This window comes from Engystomops pustulosus, chromosome 4 (assembly GCF_040894005.1).
Source record: "Engystomops pustulosus chromosome 4, aEngPut4.maternal, whole genome shotgun sequence".
NCBI lineage: Eukaryota > Metazoa > Chordata > Amphibia > Anura > Leptodactylidae > Engystomops > Engystomops pustulosus.
Genome location: NC_092414.1, coordinates 164,456,349 through 164,475,127, shown reverse-complemented (window position 1 = coordinate 164,475,127; position 18,779 = coordinate 164,456,349). Strand labels below are relative to the sequence as shown.

The 18,779-nt window shown below is 41.2% G+C and overlaps 1 long non-coding RNA gene across 1 annotated transcript in view; it reads left to right on the top strand.

Moving 5' to 3' along the window:
- LOC140125686 (uncharacterized) overlaps window positions 1-9,394 on the top strand; it is a 47,633-nt gene extending 38,239 nt beyond the window's left edge. The window contains exon 3 of the long non-coding RNA XR_011854691.1: window positions 9,321-9,394. This is a non-coding gene — a long non-coding RNA (uncharacterized lncRNA). The remainder of the gene's footprint in view (window positions 1-9,320) is intronic.
- Window positions 9,395-18,779: the final 9,385 nt, after the last annotated feature.

Sequence of the window (18,779 nt, the reverse complement as noted above, 5' to 3'; positions counted from 1 at the left end):
CATGGGCGCCGCCATCTTTTCGAGGATCGCCGCTCCCTGTGACGTCATCGGGGAGCGGCGATCTGTCGCCATGGTAGCCTCGGGTCTCACAAAGACCCGAGGCTACTTCGGGTTAACCCATGCATTACAATGTGCTATCAGCACATTGTAATGTATGAGTAGTAAAATACACATATACTGCCATACTGTAGTATAGGATCGTGCAGACACCCTAGGGTTAAAGTACCCTAGGGAGTCTGAAAAATACTAAAAATAAAAATAAAAAAAAGTTTAAAAAAATAAATTATAATAAAAAACCCTAAAAACTCAAATCACCCCCCTTTCCCTAGAACTGATATAAATATAAATAAACAGTAAAAATCATAAACACATTAGGTATCGCCGCGTCCAAAAATGCCCGATCTATCAAAATATGATGACGGTTTTTCATTGCGTTTAATCCCGTAACGGAAAATCGCGCCCAAAGTCGAAAATGGCACTTTTTTTGTCATTCAAAAAAATTTAAAAATTCTATAAAAAGTGATCACAAGGTCAAACAGTCCTAAAATTGATACATTGTAAACGTCATCAAATTCCGCAAAAAATTACACCACCCACAACTCTGTACACCAAAGTATAAAAAAGTTATTAGCGCCAGAAGATGGCAAAATCCCCCCCAAAATTTTTGTGCACGAGGTTTTAATTTTTTTAAATGTATGAAAACATTATAAAACCTATATAAATTTGGTATCCCCGTAATCGCACCGACCCAAAGAATAAAGTAGACATGTTATTTGGGGCGCACAGTGAAATCCGTAAGATCCAAGCCCACAAGAAGACGGCACAAATGCGTTTTTTTACCAATTTCACTGCATTTGGAAATTTTTTCCTGCTTCCTAGTACACGGCATGGAATATTCAATACCATCACTATGAAGTGCAATTTGTTACGCAGAAAATAAGCCATCACACAGCTCTATACATGGAAAGATAAAAAAGTTATGGATTTTTGATCATGGGGAGTGAAAAATGAAAATGAAAAAACCAAAAAGGGCCAGGTCCTGAAAGGGTTAAAGTGTCCAGTGATGTTATTCTTACTTAATCATGACAGATTGATCTCCAGCCTTGTCCTGATCCACACCCACACCTGTGTTTCTGGAGCAATCACTGAAACGATGTTAGCTGCTCCTTTTAAGTCGCCTGCAATGAAGTTGAAATGTGTTTTGGGGGAAAAAGTTCATTTTCTAGGCAAATATTCACTTTGCAATTAATTGCTGTTAAGCTGATCACTCTTTATAACATTCTGGAGTATATGCAAATTGCCATTATAAAACCTGATGCAGTAGACTTTGTAAAAATTAACATTCGTATCATTCTCAAAACTTTTGGCTATGACTGTAGAGCTCAGTTAGGAGGTAGCAGCAGGAATATCATATGGGCATATGCAAATAATACATGTTCAATAATGCAGACAAAAGGGGTGTGTTTACAGGAATGAGTTTCTTTATTACGGGGAGTCTTTGTTCGGGGAATTAGTGGGGCTCATTCTTTATTGCACACTTGCCCCCAGTCTAGTTAGACCTTTCACTGTTTCATGAGTCATAGACTATATAAGCACCAACATCTTAGGGCTCTTTCTATCCTTCATTTTCCTCATGTAAACAATCATTCATATTGTCCGTGCCCTATCCTGAGACCCCCACTACTCGTAGTCGCCTACACCCAGTACCTATTCCTTTATAGTATCCTTTCTAGCCCCCTAAGTCATTCTTAGTTTATCCTATGTGTTTCTCCAGAAATCCGCTGGCTCATCAGGGACTAAGACTAATGTAGTACGCAGCGGCATTCATAAAATTACGGCAATGGCGCCATGCACTGTAGCTGAGTGCTCTTATAGGCTGTCCAGCTCCATGAGGCTTCCAATCAGCACTCAGTGGAAGGGGGGTCTGGACGCCTAGTATTGATCCAATTTTACTAGTAGAGGTTTTGTGGTGTCCAAACAGAAAGTGGTCTCTTTGTGAAGATTATTACAGTGCTGGAACTGGCACTACAATGTACACACATGGCAAAAATGCCAATTCTTAAACTGCTTACAAGCAGTATACCACCACTGTGTATAGACATTAATGCACTTTCTGGACCTGCATTATGTTATTCAGTTGGACTTTGCATGACTTGGACCTTGATGCCCTTGGAAAGAATAGGATATTGGCTTTCACTTTCTTTCTCACTTTAAATTTAACAAATTTACCAAGTATAATAAAACACTCATACAGAAAATATATACCAGGAACTAGTGAGGATGCAATGTCCTGTTGTCACGATACTTAATGCAACATGAAATGCATGATAATGTCTCATGATCAGTTTCAGTTTTCTTTCCCAGCTTGGGAATTCCCTTACTTCCAGTCGTGAAGCTGTAAGGGTCCCAACAGTTACAGTTGACACTGGGCCCATAAACCAGGGGGCCCATTGGCTCTGCTAGAAATGCTTTGTTCTCCTTCGATGTCTGGCAATTTAACCTGTTAAAGGGGCATCCCACAAAGACAAGATTCTTAAATATACACAGCATAACAAAATAACACATTCTCTAATCCACTATTAACAAAAATACAGCATTCACAGATATAAATCCAAACTGTCTCTATAAGTCCTGGTGATTATGATTTTGTCTGTCCCTGGATACGACAGTAATTCTTCGGACTATGGTGGGACAATTTCCTCTAGCTTGTCTTGCATTGCAGGAGAAGGGGGAGGGGTAGGAGGCAGACAGCACAGTACAGACTACAGACAGGCACTTCCTGGTTCAGCTATCCTATTAGCAGTGTACATAGGACACAGCAGCTGCGCATGCTCCTTGTAGCTGGGCGCTGAAGAAGGATTGGCAGGCGGATAGCAAGAGGCCACTAGGGCGTGGAGTATCTGTGCCGTGTAGCCTCAGCTCCGGCTACTCCACGCCCCATTTGCCTCATTAGTAAATTTGCATATTAGAGCAATTAAAAATTATAAAAAATTTGGGGGACTAAAGGAATTACCCAAAAAGGGCTATCCTACTATAGATTAGAGGAACCTGTCAAGGAACTTAGCAAGGTGATTTTCAGATTGTATTTTTTGTGACATGTTGTTCTTCACCTCAGTGGTATATTTTAGTTGAATGTTTTGCATTGATTTTTTTTTTTAAAAAAAATATCAAATTTGGTGGAACTTTTAAAATAAATTGTGATTTTCTGATTCCTAAATGTTATGAACATCATACAGTTGGTTTAACCTCCCAAATAGGTTACTAACTAATATTAACCATTTGTCAGCTTTATGTTGATCTAATTAATGGTTTTTTTTATAAGGATGTTAGTTTCCTAAGCAGTTTTTCAGATTTTTCATGGAAATTTTATTATTTTATAGGCCTATTCATAGGGGGTTTTAAAATTTCTGTTTATTAGAAACTCCCCATAAGGCACCACATTTGTAACTTGCACCCTCAAACTATTAAAAACAGCCCTTGTTCAGCTTGTTGACCATTTAAGCATTGAATATGAAACAAAACAGTGGTTCTATACGGAATTTTTAAAGATATAAAATGTTTATTTAGCCCTAAAATTTATCTCTTCATGCAGGAAAAACAAAAAACACATTGCAGATTTTGTTGTGCAGTTTCTCTCGAGTCTGGCAGTACCCACATGTGGATGTTTTGTACAGATTTATAAAGTATCGTCAAATATAGTTGCGTAATTTCACCTTTATGTATAAGGGAGAGTCTAAGTGGTGAATAAAATATAACTTTTAATGTAGCAATGCTAAAAACAATGAATAAAAATAGTGCAAAGGTATAAGTTATGGTTACTCCTATAACAAAAATGACTGCCTAAAAAGTCATGTGTCTAAATTTCTGGTGTCCTTTCTAACCGTGAGCAGTCTATCAGTAATTTTTACATAAGTAGAACTGATCTCTAAACGGTGCGGACTCACCAGAAGTAGTGCTAGGACCAAAAGCGGGGCACCATCGTCCAGACCTTTTCGTGTTGTCTATGCAGGTTGGAGTTGGTGTAGATAATCCAATCGGTGGTCCAAACGAAGTCACGGAGGAACAGTGCAGGTTGTAGAGTATGCACAAGGATACAACTGTCAAGAGGGAAGAAGGACAGATACGGATATCGTGCAGTACTGACCCTATTAATCCCTGATGAGACAGATAGCTATTATTCCCTGTGCAACCTGACCTCGGAGCCGCAGCCCTATGAAGCTGCCACCCCGACAGGAACCTATCCCTGGTAAATCTGGCCCTGTTAAAAGCCTAGCCTAGTTGTATCCTTGTGCATACTCTACAACCTGCACTGTTCCTCCGTGACTTCGTTTGGACCACCGATTGGATTATCTACACCAACTCCAACCTGCATAGACAACACGAAAAGGTCTGGACGATGGTGCCCCGCTTTTGGTCCTAGCACTACTTCTGGTGAGTCCGCACCGTTTAGAGATCAGTTCTACTTATGTAAAAATTACTGATAGACTGCTCACGGTTAGAAAGGACACCAGAAATTTAAACACATGACTTTTTAGGCAGTCATTTTTGTTATAGGAGTAACCATAACTTATACCTTTGCACTATTTTTATTCATTGTTTTTAGCATTGCTACATTAAAAGTTATATTTTATTCACCACTTAGACTCTCCCACATGTGGATGTAAACCCCTTTTCAGGCACTATGTGGCATTAGCTGAGCCTATAACATAGCAAAACAAGAGAAACCCAAAAAAATTACCCCATACTAAAACTAAACCCCTCAAGGAGTATAGTTACACTATTTTGGGGTGGCTATACCCTATTGATTATAAACTTTTTTGGTAGGAGCGAAAAAAAATTATTCTGATACAGAATTTTTACTTACATTTTTTGTTTTAAACACTGTAATGCTTAGATATATCATATACACTCACCGGCCACTTTATTATAGGTACACCATGCTAGTAATGGGTTGGACCCCCTTTTGCCTTCAGAACTGCCTCAATTCTTCGTGGCATAGATTCAACAAGGTGCTGGAAGCATTCCTCAGAGATTTTGGTCCATATTGACATGATGGCATCACACAGTTGCCGCAGATTTGTCGGCTGCACATCCATGATGCAAATCTCCCGTTCCAACACATCCCAAAGATGCTCTATTGGATTGAGATCTGGTGACTGTGGAGGCCATTTGAGTACAGTGAACTCATTGTCATGTTCAATAAACCAGTCTGAGATGATTCCAGCTTTATGACATGGCGCATTATCCTGCTGAAAGTAGCCATCAGATGTTGGGTACATTGTGGTCATAAAGGGATGGACATGGTCAGCAACAATACTCAGGTAGGCTGTGGCGTTGCAACGATGCTCAATTGGTACCAAGGGGCCCAAAGAGTGCCAAGAAAATATTCCCCACACCATGACACCACCACCCCCAGCCTGAACCGTTGATACAAGGCAGGATGGATCCATGCTTTCATGTTGGTGACGCCAAATTCTGACCCTACCATCCGAATGTTGCAGCAGAAATCGAGACTCATCAGACCAGGCAACGTTTTTCCAATCTTCTACTGTCCAATTTCGATGAGCTTGTGCAAATTGTAGCCTCAGTTTCCTGTTCTTAGCTGAAAGGAGTGGCACCCGTGTGGTCTTCTGCTGCTGTAGCCCATCTGCCTCAAAGTTCGACGTACTGTGCGTTCAGAGATGCTCTTCTGCCTACTTTGGTTGTAACGGGTGGCGATTTGAGTCACTGTTGCCTTTCTATCAGCTCGAATCAGTCTGCCCATTCTCCTCTGACCTCTGGCATCAATAAGGCAATTCCGCCCACAGAACTGCCACTCACTGGATGTTTTTTCTTTTTCGGACCATTCTCTGTAAACCCTAGAGATGGTTGTGCATGAAAATCCCAGTAGATCAGCAGTTTCTGAAATACTTAAACCAGCCCTTCTGGCACCAACAACCATGCCACGTTCAAAGGCACTCAAATCACCTTTCTTCCCCATACTGATGCTCGGTTTGAACTGCAGGAGATTGTCTTGACCATGTCTACAGGCCTAAATGCACTGAGTTGCCGCCATGTGATTGGCTGATTAGAAATTAACTGTTAACGAGCAGTTGGACAGGTGTACCTAATAAAGTGGCTGGTGAGTGTATTTATGTTCTATGGATCATTATGATTATGGTGATATCCCATTTATATATCTTTTTTATGTGTAAATAACTTTGCATAATAAAAATGCTTTTGGAGAGAAAAATCACTTGTTTTCGCAATGCCATCTTCAAAGATGTGTAACATTAAGATTTCCATGTTGATTGAGCTGTATTAGGGCTTATTTTTTTTCGCAATTGCTTTTTATTGGAATCATTGTGGTGAAAATTGGACTTTTTGACTCCTTTTTATTGTATTTTTTGTTTGGTTGGAGACACAAAAATCCTAATTCTTGGCATGTTTTTTAATTATTTTTTTTACGGTGTTCACTGTACGCATTCTGTGTTGTTTGTGTCTTGCCAGTGTAACCCCACTTTGTGGGGTTATTTTATTGACATTTTCTGTGTACTGGTGTGAACAATGGTCTCACTTCCCATTTCCTGTAAATAAGTGCCTCTCACATTGCAGGGTCTCTCAGGGGCAGTTAGCAAGTTCCTTATAGTGGGTTTGCTCTTAATAGGGTGATATACCTGTTGTAGGCAGGGCCACATCCTGCAGGGTTAATTTGCCACCAGTTACCCAGTCTGACAGCTTGTGCCAAGAATGGTTGTGGTTGGGCTGTTGTGGGGTTATCTGCCTCTTCCTTGCAGATCCTCTCCAGTTCCCTCAGGTTGGATGGTGAACATTGGTGGATTCCATTTACAAGTCTCTCCAGAGATACTCAATTGGGTTTAGGTCTGGGCTCTGGCTGGGCAGTTCCTTAGACATCATAGGGCTTATTTACGAAGGGTCCGCGGATTGTACTTTCGTCGGATTTTCAAAGTTTTCAGGATTTGTGCGGCTGTGACAGGTATTTAACCAGGGATTGTGTTGCACGCGATCGGATTGTGGCGCAGCTGCGCTGGCTTTCATGTTACAGTAATCGGAGGGTGGGCCGTCGGACGATCTGACTGCTTCGGACTGAGCGCAGGATTTAAGATTCAAATTGTGTTGCAAGTCATGCACTTACATACACCAGGAAGAAGAAAGTGAACACTGGTGGACCTGAGGATTTCAAGCGCACGATCTTAGTAAATAGCGGAAGACTACAATTCCGGTTGGACAATGCACTTTAGGGGAACTCCGCGGACGGGTAAGTAAATGTGCCCCGATGATTTTCATGTGCTCTGACATGCACTGTGAGCTGTGAGGTATTATTTACACTGGTTTGTGTCATTCCTAATAAAGTCCAATCAGTTTAATTAAACACAGCTAGACTCCAATAAAGGAGTAGAACCATCTCAACAGGATCATAAGGAATTGGACAGCATGTGAGTTAAATATGAGTGACACGGCAAAGGGTCTGAATACTTATGACCATGTGATATTTTATTTTTTTTTGTTTGTAAAAATATCTTCATATATATATATATATATATATATATATATATATATATATATATATATATGATGTATGTTTATGTTTATATGCTGTGTATATGGTATGTATGTATGTATGTATATGCTCTGTATACTGAATGTGTGTGTGTGTATTTCCCGTATGTCTGTGAAAATGCTGTATATACTGAATGTGTGTGTATTTGCTGTATGTGTGTATATTGGGGGCGAGGTGGCTGTATGTAGCTGTGTTACTGGGGGGCGAGGCGGCTGTATGTAGCTGTGTTACTGGGGGTGAGGCAGCTGTATGTAGCTGTGTTACTGGGGGTGAGGCAGCTGTATGTAGCTGTGTTATTGGGGGCGAGGCGGCTGTGTGTAGCTGTGTTACTGGGGGGCTGTATGTAGCTATGTTACTGGGGGCGAGGCGGCTGTATGTAGCTGTGTTACTGGGGGCAAGGCGGCTGTATGTAGCTGTGTTATTGGGGGCGAGGCGGCTGTGTGTAGCTGTGTTACTGGGGGGCTGTATGTAGCTGTGTTACTGGGGGCGAGGCGGCTGTATGTAGCTGTGTTACTGGGGGCGAGGCGGCTGTATGTAGCTGTGTTACTGGGGATGAGGCGGCTGTATGTAGCTGTGTTACTGGGGGTGAGGCGGCTGTGTGTAGCTGTGTTACTGGGGATGAGGCGGCTGTTTGTAGCGGTGTTACTGGGGGTGAGGCGGCTGTGTGTAGCTGTGTTACTGGGGGGCGAGGCGGCTGTATGTAGCTGTGTTACTGGGGGCGAGGCGGCTGTATGTAGCTGTGTTACTGGGGGCGAGGCGGCTGTATGTAGCTGTGTTATTGGGGGCGAGGCGGCTGTGTGTAGCTGTGTTACTGGGGGGCTGTATGTAGCTGTGTTACTGGGGGTGAGGCGGCTGTATGTTGCTGTGTTACTGGGGGCGAGGCGGCTGTATGTAGCGGTGTTACTGGGGATGAGGCGGCTGTATGTAGCTGTGTTACTGGGGGCGAGGAGGCTGTGTGTAGCTGTGTTTCTGGGGGCGAGGGGGCTGTATGTAGCTGTGTTACTGGGGGTGAGGAGGCTGTGTGTAGCGGTGTTACTGGGGGTGAGGCGGCTGTATGTAGCTGTGTTACTAGGGATGAGGCAGCTATATGTAGCTGTGTTACTGGGGGCGAGGCGGCTGAATATAGATGTATTACTGGGGATCAGGCGGCCGTATGTAGCGGTGCTACTGCGTGAGTAGTGAGCAGGAGGACATGTATGCACGCTGCACTCAGTGGGGGCCTCCACCAGATTTTACGCCCAGGGGCCCCCACCAACCTTAATCCGGCCCTGATGCTATCTCACATCTTCACCATGTTCCTGAATGGACATCTCTTTATAGAGAACTCAGATCTTTTTTTTTTTTATAAAACCAAGAGATAGCTAGTGAAACTAGAACACACAATCCTTAGCAAAAGGGACATTGGACATAAATGGAAGATCACACACATGTTGTGGCAGAATTTTAACTACATTTTCATTACCAATCCTTTTCTATTTTATTTTTTTGTTTCAAGACAATATTTGGATGAGTGAAATATGTCATGAGATTTTTGTTATAGCAGTCTCCATCCATTGCCTCTGTATAGCAGAATGCTACACTTGTGTGCTCAGTAGAGGAATTAAAATCAATCATAATGCGTAACTCCTCCATTATTATCTGTGAGGCTTTCTATTACAGCCTGTTCAAACAAAGCTGATAAAGATATGTCATATGCTGCAGTGAATGGCGCCTTACATATCACATTTCTCATTCCTGTGCCTTTCACTTTTGTTGGAAGCTACAGAACACAGACCAAGCAGTCTATTACCACCTCCTGGAGAAATAGCAAACTGCAAATATCTAAATTTAAGGTAAGTTTCCATTAGCCTTTTTCAGCTTCCCTCATGCCTATAACAGGATAAATGGACGACAGGTCTTGTTTTCTGCTTGAATTTTAAAGTGTAACTGTCATTCTGAGCAAAAAAAAAAGCTAAAATACATAATTATGCTCCCGGTGTCCCTGGGAATCATTCCTTTTGCCTCTCGGTCCTCATTTAATACCTTTTTTGGCCCATAGTAACCAGGGTTTCCAGCTCTCAAAATAACAATCATCACGAAGGAGGCGGGGCCTGACCCCTGTCACCTCATCACAAGTGCCTGCTGCTGTCCAATCACAAAGGAAGAGAGGCAGCAATCCAAAACTGTAGTAGTTCAAATATAAGGTGCACGCAGCCGAGGGTCCTGGCGTTCAGAGAAACCCCATGCGGGCATAGTAATTGGAGAAGACCACAGCACCGGGGGAGTTAAATTCCAACGAGTCTTTATTTACAATTCATCCAGACATAAAACAGCGACGTTTCGATTCTCATTGAATCTTTATCAAGCATGATGCTTAATAAAGATTCAATGAGAATCGAAACGTCGCTGTTTTATGCCTGGATGAATTGTAAATAAAGACTAGTTGGAATTTAACTCCTCCGGCGCTGTGGTCTTCTCCCAATTACTATGCTACTGTCCAATGAGACCAGAGCTATCTATCATCTATTACCTAGTCATATCTATCTAATATCTAAATATTCATTATCTAGTCATATCTATCTATATATTATCTATCTATATGTATATTTCTCATATCTATCTTTCTATCTACCTACGTATCTATGTACCTACCTATGTAAAACTTCAGCAGAGCACATGATGGGACAGCTTAAAGACTTGGAGAGTCTCTTTGCCATTTCCTGCTGTGGAGCATGAGGGAATGGGGGAATGGGGATTGTGATGGATGTGCAGCTTGTGTCTGTGTGGATTATTTGTTTATACACAAGTGTAGGGAAAGCTGAGGGAGAGATGAGAGTTTAGTTGTTTGGTTACTATATTAGTTAGAGCTTCTGGCAGTACATGACTGAGTGCTGGAACACTGAGCCATGAGGTAAACAGCTGGGAGCAGATGGGGGGGGGTGGTGTCTCCCTCCATAGTCAGCTCCTCAGTGAACTCAGAATGTGCCTAGCTAAAGCCATATAAAGAGTCACTGACAACAGGGGAAATCTGCAGAATACAAGAGGGAGGAGCAAGACTCGAATAACTAATCCAATTGCAAAAGGGCTTAAAATTGCCTGCCCTACAACATATCAAAAGATTTTTGAAATGACGGTTACTCTTTAACATGTGAACAGGATTGGGATTTATGTTTATAGATAACACCCAGTCTAGGGCTACACACATGCAAACAAATCTGAGCAAAGAGAACAAAGGAGCATGTGTAAAGTAGCAAACAAATGCAAAATCACTTTATTGAAAAAATGGACAAAAGACAACATCAGCAAGACAAACAATATATAAAACCGTTTAAAAAGGAATGCACCCCAGTGCACCCGTCAATCCAAGATCAACCGGAGCCCGACACCTGATAATGTCGGGTTGTCCAAACCCGAGCCCCCCAACACCATCTCACGACTCAAATGAATAAAAATGACACAGATAGGGCATGTGTCTGCGGGAAAAAGCTGAATAGCTATACCAACATATGATCCAGCCAGTGTATAAATGGAATAAGGCACGAGTGTGCGGAATAATCCTCTGTGCCTGGATATGTAGTATGCAGTAACAAACCCACAAGGCACTATGCCCAACTGATAATTACCGTGAGGTGTGAGATGGAGGTGAGGACTCAGGACTGGTCGCCCCACGCGTTCCGCCACGTATCGCAGCTTCTTCAGGGGACTCTTTAACATGACGCTGTTACCTTTAAATACATGGAACCCTATGGGGAACAGAAGACCTTCCATTTACCTTCAGTACTTAAAGGACACCTGTCAGTTAATTAAAACAAACAAGCTGCACATACTAATGAAAACATATCCCTAGCCCTCATCCAGTTATGAGGGCTACCACTACTTGCCACTACTGTGGCAAGTAGTGGTTCAATGGATGGACCTATCTTTCAGCGGTCCGGCATATTCATGAGGGGCTCCCCTCTCTTCAGCTTCTCCCCCGGACCGCCACTCACACACCAAATGCTAATGGTAAATTCCAGGCATGATGCTGCAGTCACCGCCTCCTCAGACGCCCGCAGACCGCCCCCTCATGAATACACAGGACCGCTGTAAGATAGGTTTGTGATTGGAGCGCTACGTGCCACAGTGTTGCAGAGCTTTCGTATATATATTCCGATAAAGATAGGCTTTTTACAGTAACATAACTGGAAGAGGGCTAGGGATATGCTTTCATTAGTATGTGCAGCTCGTTTGTTTTAATTAGCTAACTAGCTGACAGGTGTCTTTACCTTTTGGTTATGCTCTACAGCTGAGGCATGTAAAATAAACCCCCAACACATGTGGCAACTGCTCCTAACAGTTGCAGGGATCTGAAATGTCAGGGGATTTTAGTTGCTGCACGGATGTAATCTAAAAAAATCATTATCCTAATGTTGTGTTGATAGCACAATAATCTTTTACAATTTCAGTGGAATATGCAAAAACTTTTGCTGGATCTAAAAAGGAAAACAGTGCCTTTAGGTCTGAATATATCTGCCTTTTATGTAGTCATGTGACATGACCAGGCATTGAGCCAAACCAGTCTCATCTGCCGGTCACTGCTGTATCAGGGGGCTGTCACACGGTGTGTTCTTGGGCCATTCTTGCTGCCTTTTTATAGGCACTGAAAATGCCTATGTTTTTGCATGTAATCATGGAGTCAAACCATCCAGGCGCATGGTAATATGCAAAAAAACCCATGCGTCTTCAGTACATTAAAAAACGCACCAAGAACGGACCAAGAGTGAACCATGTGACCACCAGACGGAGAGTATAGCTTCTCATCAGTGCAGAACATCTTCTCATCTGTTCAATCCAGTTCCTGATCTGCACTAATGAGGCGAGAAAACACAAGAACAGAAGCTTCAGATGGGACTAGTTTGGCTCAATCACAAGTCATATCACAAAACTTTTTGAAAAGTAGACATTGACGCATAGGGAGTCTCTGTCCCTCAGGAGGTACTAGAGACAGTTCTCCTTTTTCCACCCAGGAAAATGTATTTGAGTATTCTCTTTCCTATAATTCTTATTAAAATGTCCATTACTCAACACCCTTGAGAATGTGCATTGTAAAGGCAATTTCTTTAAAGGGATTTTCCCACGAATCAAAGTTAGGCCCTATCCATGGTATGGTATGGTAGAACAGTTGTCTGCTCCATTACTCTCCCTGAGCAATGAGGGGTCTGCCAGAGGTAACTGGCACCCCATTGGCCCCCTCGTTTTTGTGATCTGTTGGGGGTCTCATCACTGATCAGCAAGTTAGGCCCTATCCTGTGGATTTGTGGGAAAACCCCTTTAATGAGCCACATAACATAGACCGTTCCAGCCAGTATTTGTAAACCAAGCCGGTATCTTTCAAGCACATTCTACAACTTCTTGTCCATGTTATTGTCGGCAGATTTTTTTAAAAATGGTCTAATGGTTACATAAGCCTCCCGGGCCAATACTACTGGCAGATTTCTTTTAAACTTGATTCTTGTATACATTATATATTTTCCAGATCCACCATTGTGTTCTATGGTGGATAGGCCACGTATGACCCCACTACATTGCAGTTCTCTGAATGGTACAACAGTGAGTCTACCATAGCTTACAAATACATAGGCATCTCATAGAGGCAGGGTCGGCGCTATGGGTAGGCAAATTGCCCAGGGCCCCCTGAAAGGGGAGAATCTCTTCTTTCAAATGAATCTTGAATTGTGTTTCTAGGTGCCAGGGATCCAGAGATATTCAGCTTTAATGTGAGAATATCAGGTGCCATTTTTATATATAAAAATCACTTCCGATGGCAGTTTAACAGTTAATATCTCAGTTTTCCTGACACTTGGAAAAACAATTTAGATTTAAATATAAAAGAGGAGACTCTCTCCTTTCATAGGAAAAAAGAAGTGAGGTTCTATGTGTCACAGAGCCAGAGATACAGCCCTCTGAAGTGTGACCCCCCCTCCAGATTCTTAGTCATCCGGCTACAGGGAGAATCTGCTGCATACAGGAGCTGCTGCACCTCACAGATAATGGAAATATTCACTTTATATGTTACTTGGTTACTTGTTAGCTTGGTTTATAGATATTTAGTTATTTATGTGTGTTACCATTGTGTAAGGGAGAATACAATAATATATCTGGGTGACGCTCAGTGCAATTTTCTGCAAAAATTGTCTGGTGCCCCTATGGATTTAACGTTCCCTTTGCTGCATATTTTGGCGAATATACACATGTGGGGTATTTTATGATCTCCTTACAGCTTACGGTTTTAGGAAAGTAAAACATCTAAAGAAAAGAGTCCAGCTCACCTCTCTCCGGTCCTGGTGCAGGAAAGGCAAAAACTCCAGGAACCTCCAGCCGATAAAATCTTTTAGCAAATGCTTCAGCACTCAGAGATCCGGTGAAAAAATAGTTAGCTTTATTCCATTAAAAACTTTACCGTGCAAAAACAGAGGTGACAGTCACAAGGCAGATACAGGTACTCGACCTACGCGTTTCGCTTACAGAAGCTTAGTCATGGTCTGAATAAACACTAGACTCGTCTCTCAATTTAAATCCTCGCGGTCCAATCAGGGTGACGTCACACTCACACCTGGAAAGATCACGTGATTCTCATGGAGCGCGAGTCCGTTTTAAACAATGTTTAAAAACACATATATAATAATATTAAAATCCATAGTACAAAAAGGGAAACTCCATGTTTGAAAGGCAAAGATACATAAACTAGAATTATACTATACTAAATTTTTTTTAACGCTTGACATGGAATGCTGGTGTGCAGATTCAGTAGAGAGGAGAAATGCATGAGGATTTGCAGCTATGCCCGTCTAGGATAAGTTAGACATACTTCAGGACCACTGCACATTACGTATATTATTCTATATACAATATTCATTCTGGTCTCCCCTATTGGGGTCAAGTTGCCCTAACCATTTACTAATAACATAATATTAGGTCTTGTCTTAGATTCAGACCTTGCGGTTGTCGTGTATTGAGCAAAAACATCCAGTATGTTTCTCTATCAAATAGTTTTTTCTTATGGTCTCCTCCTCTTGGAGGCCTGGAGACCCTTTCTATCCCTTGCCACTCGAATGAACTCACATCTCCAAGGTGAGCTTCTCGGAAATGTCTGGATGCTGCTGACATGTTAGATAAATTATTGTTTTTAATATCTGAAAGGTGTTTTCGTATGCGGGTCTTGACTGAGTTGGAGGTACAACCCACATATTGTTTTTGGCATGTACTACAGGTAATCAGGTAAACCACAAATGTGGTATTACAATTTACATAAGTGGTCATCTCATATGTATGGCTAGTTGAGCATGAAGAAAATGTATTTGTGGTGCGTATGTATCCGCAAACCAGACAAATTTTGTGCCCACACTTGTGCGTACCTGGATATTGTAACCACGCATATTTTTGTTGTTTATTGTTGCTATTGAATAGGCTGGGGGATACTAAAGACCCTATGGTGGGGGCTCTCTTGGATATAATGTTAACTCCATCATTTAAGCATTTCTTTAGACCTGGATCTTGTTCTAGTATCGGCAAGAATCTTTTAATAATATTTCTGATCCTATAGAATTGTTTGCTATATGTGGTGGTAAATGTGACAGAACGTTTTACCTTCTTGTCGCCTCGTTCGTTCTTTTTGTCCACATCTTTTATGAGCTCTTTTCTATCTATTTTATTGATTTTCTTTTTTGCTCCCTCCAACACATTGGATCTATATTTTCTAGATTTAAGTCTTCCCCCCCAATCCTCCAATTGGGTATTAAACGTTTGATCTGTTGAACAATTCCTACGCAGTCTTATAAGTTCCCCGTAGGGGATATTATTCACCACGTGACCTGGATGACATGAGGTTGCCAATAGTATGGAATTGCCAGCTACTGGCTTACGGTAGGGGCTAACATACACTTTTCCCATTAATCCCTTTAGGGACACATCCAAAAAATCTATTTGATTACCTCCAAAATTATGAGTAAATTTAAGGTTCATGTTATGCCCGTTCAAATAGTCAACAAAACCAATAAACTCTACCTCCGTACCTTTCCATATCCAAAGTAAATCATCTATGAAGCGGCCATACCACTTGATAGATGAGAAAAAAGGGTTGTTGTCTGAAAAAACATACATTTTCTCCCATTGTGTCATGAATATATTTGCAAGGGAGGGGGAAAATTTCGCTCCCATAGGGGCCCCCTCCACTTGCAAATAATATTCTCCATCAAACATAAAAAAATTGTTAGATAGGAGGAAGCATTTGCTAAAAGGTTTTAGGAAAGTATATTATCTTTATATAAGTATCTGGATTTGTACAGGTTTTAGAGAAAATTTTTAATGTTATTTGCCAAATGCATCGCCTGGTTGTCTGTTATAGGTTTTATGGCGCCTTTACTTTTTATTCTGTTTTATTGATATATTTTGCAGGTTGTGACTGTTTAAAAATTTCTAGCTGAAAAGCAGATATTTAGTTATTTCAGTTTTAGTGATATTATGTGGTTTTATTTATGTTAACATATCAATATAAGGCATTTATGACCTCACATGTCCATCTATTACATTTAGGAGATGTGAAGGTAAGTATTTTCTGTTTGGAGCACATTTTTTGCCATCAAAGTCAAATTTTAAATATTTTTTATAAAATGTTTGAGTTTGAATCAAAATTGCATGGAGACGCCTATGTCTATAAACTCTTTAATGCAAGTGTCTGCTTTCAAAAAATATTGGTCCCTATCCGCAATGGGCCTCGCAGTCTAATAAACCTACCAGTAATTTTTTGGAGTGTAGGAGGAAACCGGAGGACCCAGAGGAAGCCCACGCAGACACACAGAGAACATACAAACTCTTTGCAGATGATGACCAGTGCTGCAAGGTTGTATTGCTAACCGCTGAGCCACCATGCTGCCCATCAATGATCTATCAATAACCCTAATGCTCCCTATGATCTATTTTCTAAAAAAATCTCCAAATTTACAGTTTGTTTTACCATACTAAAGGGAGCCTCTTGCTGACTGTGACTGGTCATAAAATAGTTTTATAATGGGGCCCCACTTTTAGTTATGCCCAGGGCCCCACTTTGTCTAGAACCGGCCCTGCATGGAGGACAGTGTAAAGCACACAGTGGGAATGCTGGAGCAACCCACTTATTTTGTTCAAATTTGTTCTACCTTACTGTTAGCCCAGGGCTTGAATTTTTCTTTACCTTTGCAGAACAATGTAAAAAAATTTAATTTGCTAAATTATGGAAACCAACAGCGGCCAAAAATCACTATTGACTATAGAGGTGAAATCAGTGATGGGGGCTCCTGTTGTAGTCTCTGAAGTAGAATTAATTTATGATTTTACATTAAGGTCCAACAATATTGATGACATTTCTACATGATATACTAATCATAAACACCAGGGGGCACCACAGGATTAGAACAGGAATGTAGTTATTACAGTACATATACATGATAATTTACTGTAGTGACAATACAGATACAGCTATATCATTAATATGATATAAATATGCTTTGGATGCTCAAAAGTAACTTTAATTAACATCGGTATATTGTTTTGAGCGTTACATATGTCTCATTTGCAAGGCTGATAATCTTTTGTTTGTGACGTGATCAGTAAATTGTAAAATATAATTAAACTATCCATTCTCTAATGAAAAATCGTCCCTACGTGCCGCGGCTTCTTGGTGAACGTGCTTTACAGCCGCTACCAAGGTCATAAGTACTGGGGATATAAAGGTTGTTGATGCACCAAGGACCCAAAATGTCCCTCTGCATACATAATTATTATAGTAACATACATTATTAAGCCTGTCAACAAAGGTTACTGAATATTTGTATACATAAAGCCACAGAGCATTACCCTCATAGGGGCTCCACACTGTATAGTGTCCCTATTATTTCCCCAACTGCACAATTATTCACCCCGCCCTTTCACCATACTCCCACATTGTATAATGCCCCTTATCCAGATTCCCACATTGTATAATTACCCCTTCATCATACTCGCACATTGTATAATGCCCCTTCACCCTACTCCCACATTGTATAATGCCCCTTATCCAGATTCCCACATTGTATAATTCCCCCTTCACCCTACTCCCACATTGTATAATGCCCCCTTCACCCTACTCCCACATTGTATAATGCCCCTTTATCAGACTCCCACATTGTATAATGCACCTTTATCAGACTCCCACATTGTATAATGCCCCCTTCCAGAGTGTGGCAGGGACTCTCTATGCAGACACTTCATGATCCCGCTGTGCTGTGTGAGATGCTGTGAGCTGACAATGTGGTTAGATTATCAGGGTATAGGTTTATACACACTTTCATATAGCTTCTGAACATTGTACTAGTATCTGACACATAGAAAGAGAGATGAGATAGATCAGAGATGATGAGATACTTGAGATGGATATAATACACAATGAAATTCTCAGCTCTGCTAAGTAACCTATAACAGACACAGTACTGCTATATCCCACCCTCTCTCTCCCCTGATATAAAGATCTTATCTGTCTGTAGCTTTACCCTCCTCATGATGTGTTGATGTTTCCCGACAGGAAGTCAGAAAGTCCCGAAGTGTCTGTGTGTGCTGGAGCTCAGTGTAGAGGCAACCAAAATTGTGTACACCAGGACTGATAGAGACAGGTTAGAATTATATAAGGGAAATGCTGTATTTTTGTTAATAACAGTGAATTAGAAAATGTGTTATTTTATTATCCTGATTACATTTAAGATACTAGTCTTCGTGGGAAAACCCCTTTAATGATGTAGCAGACTGTGTCAAACACAACCACTGTCTCTCTCTCATAACGCACCAGCAAGGAATTGTTTCCTATCACTGATAGCAGCCGCTGCAGGTAAAAGTAAAGGGAGCTGTATATGTCTATAGCTGAATATTGGCAGACAATCCCCAAGTACTAGTTCTATACCTTCAGCATGGTGTAGCAGTGAGACCTGTCAAGCAGGAACAGGGAGCAAGTGCAGTGCAGTGAACATTAAATATGCAAGACTTCATCAGATGAGTTGCATATAAGTATACAAACTGATTTTTTTTTACATTACAGCCCTGGAAATGAACCAATTAGGGATAAGGGAAATGCTTTTTAATTGTAGTTTTTCAAGAAGAATTTTTTTTTTTTTTTTTGGGGGGGGGGGGGGGGTTAAATTAAGTGACCGGTTCTCTTTTCATTCACTTGCACTATTAATTTATTCAAAGTCTGTTG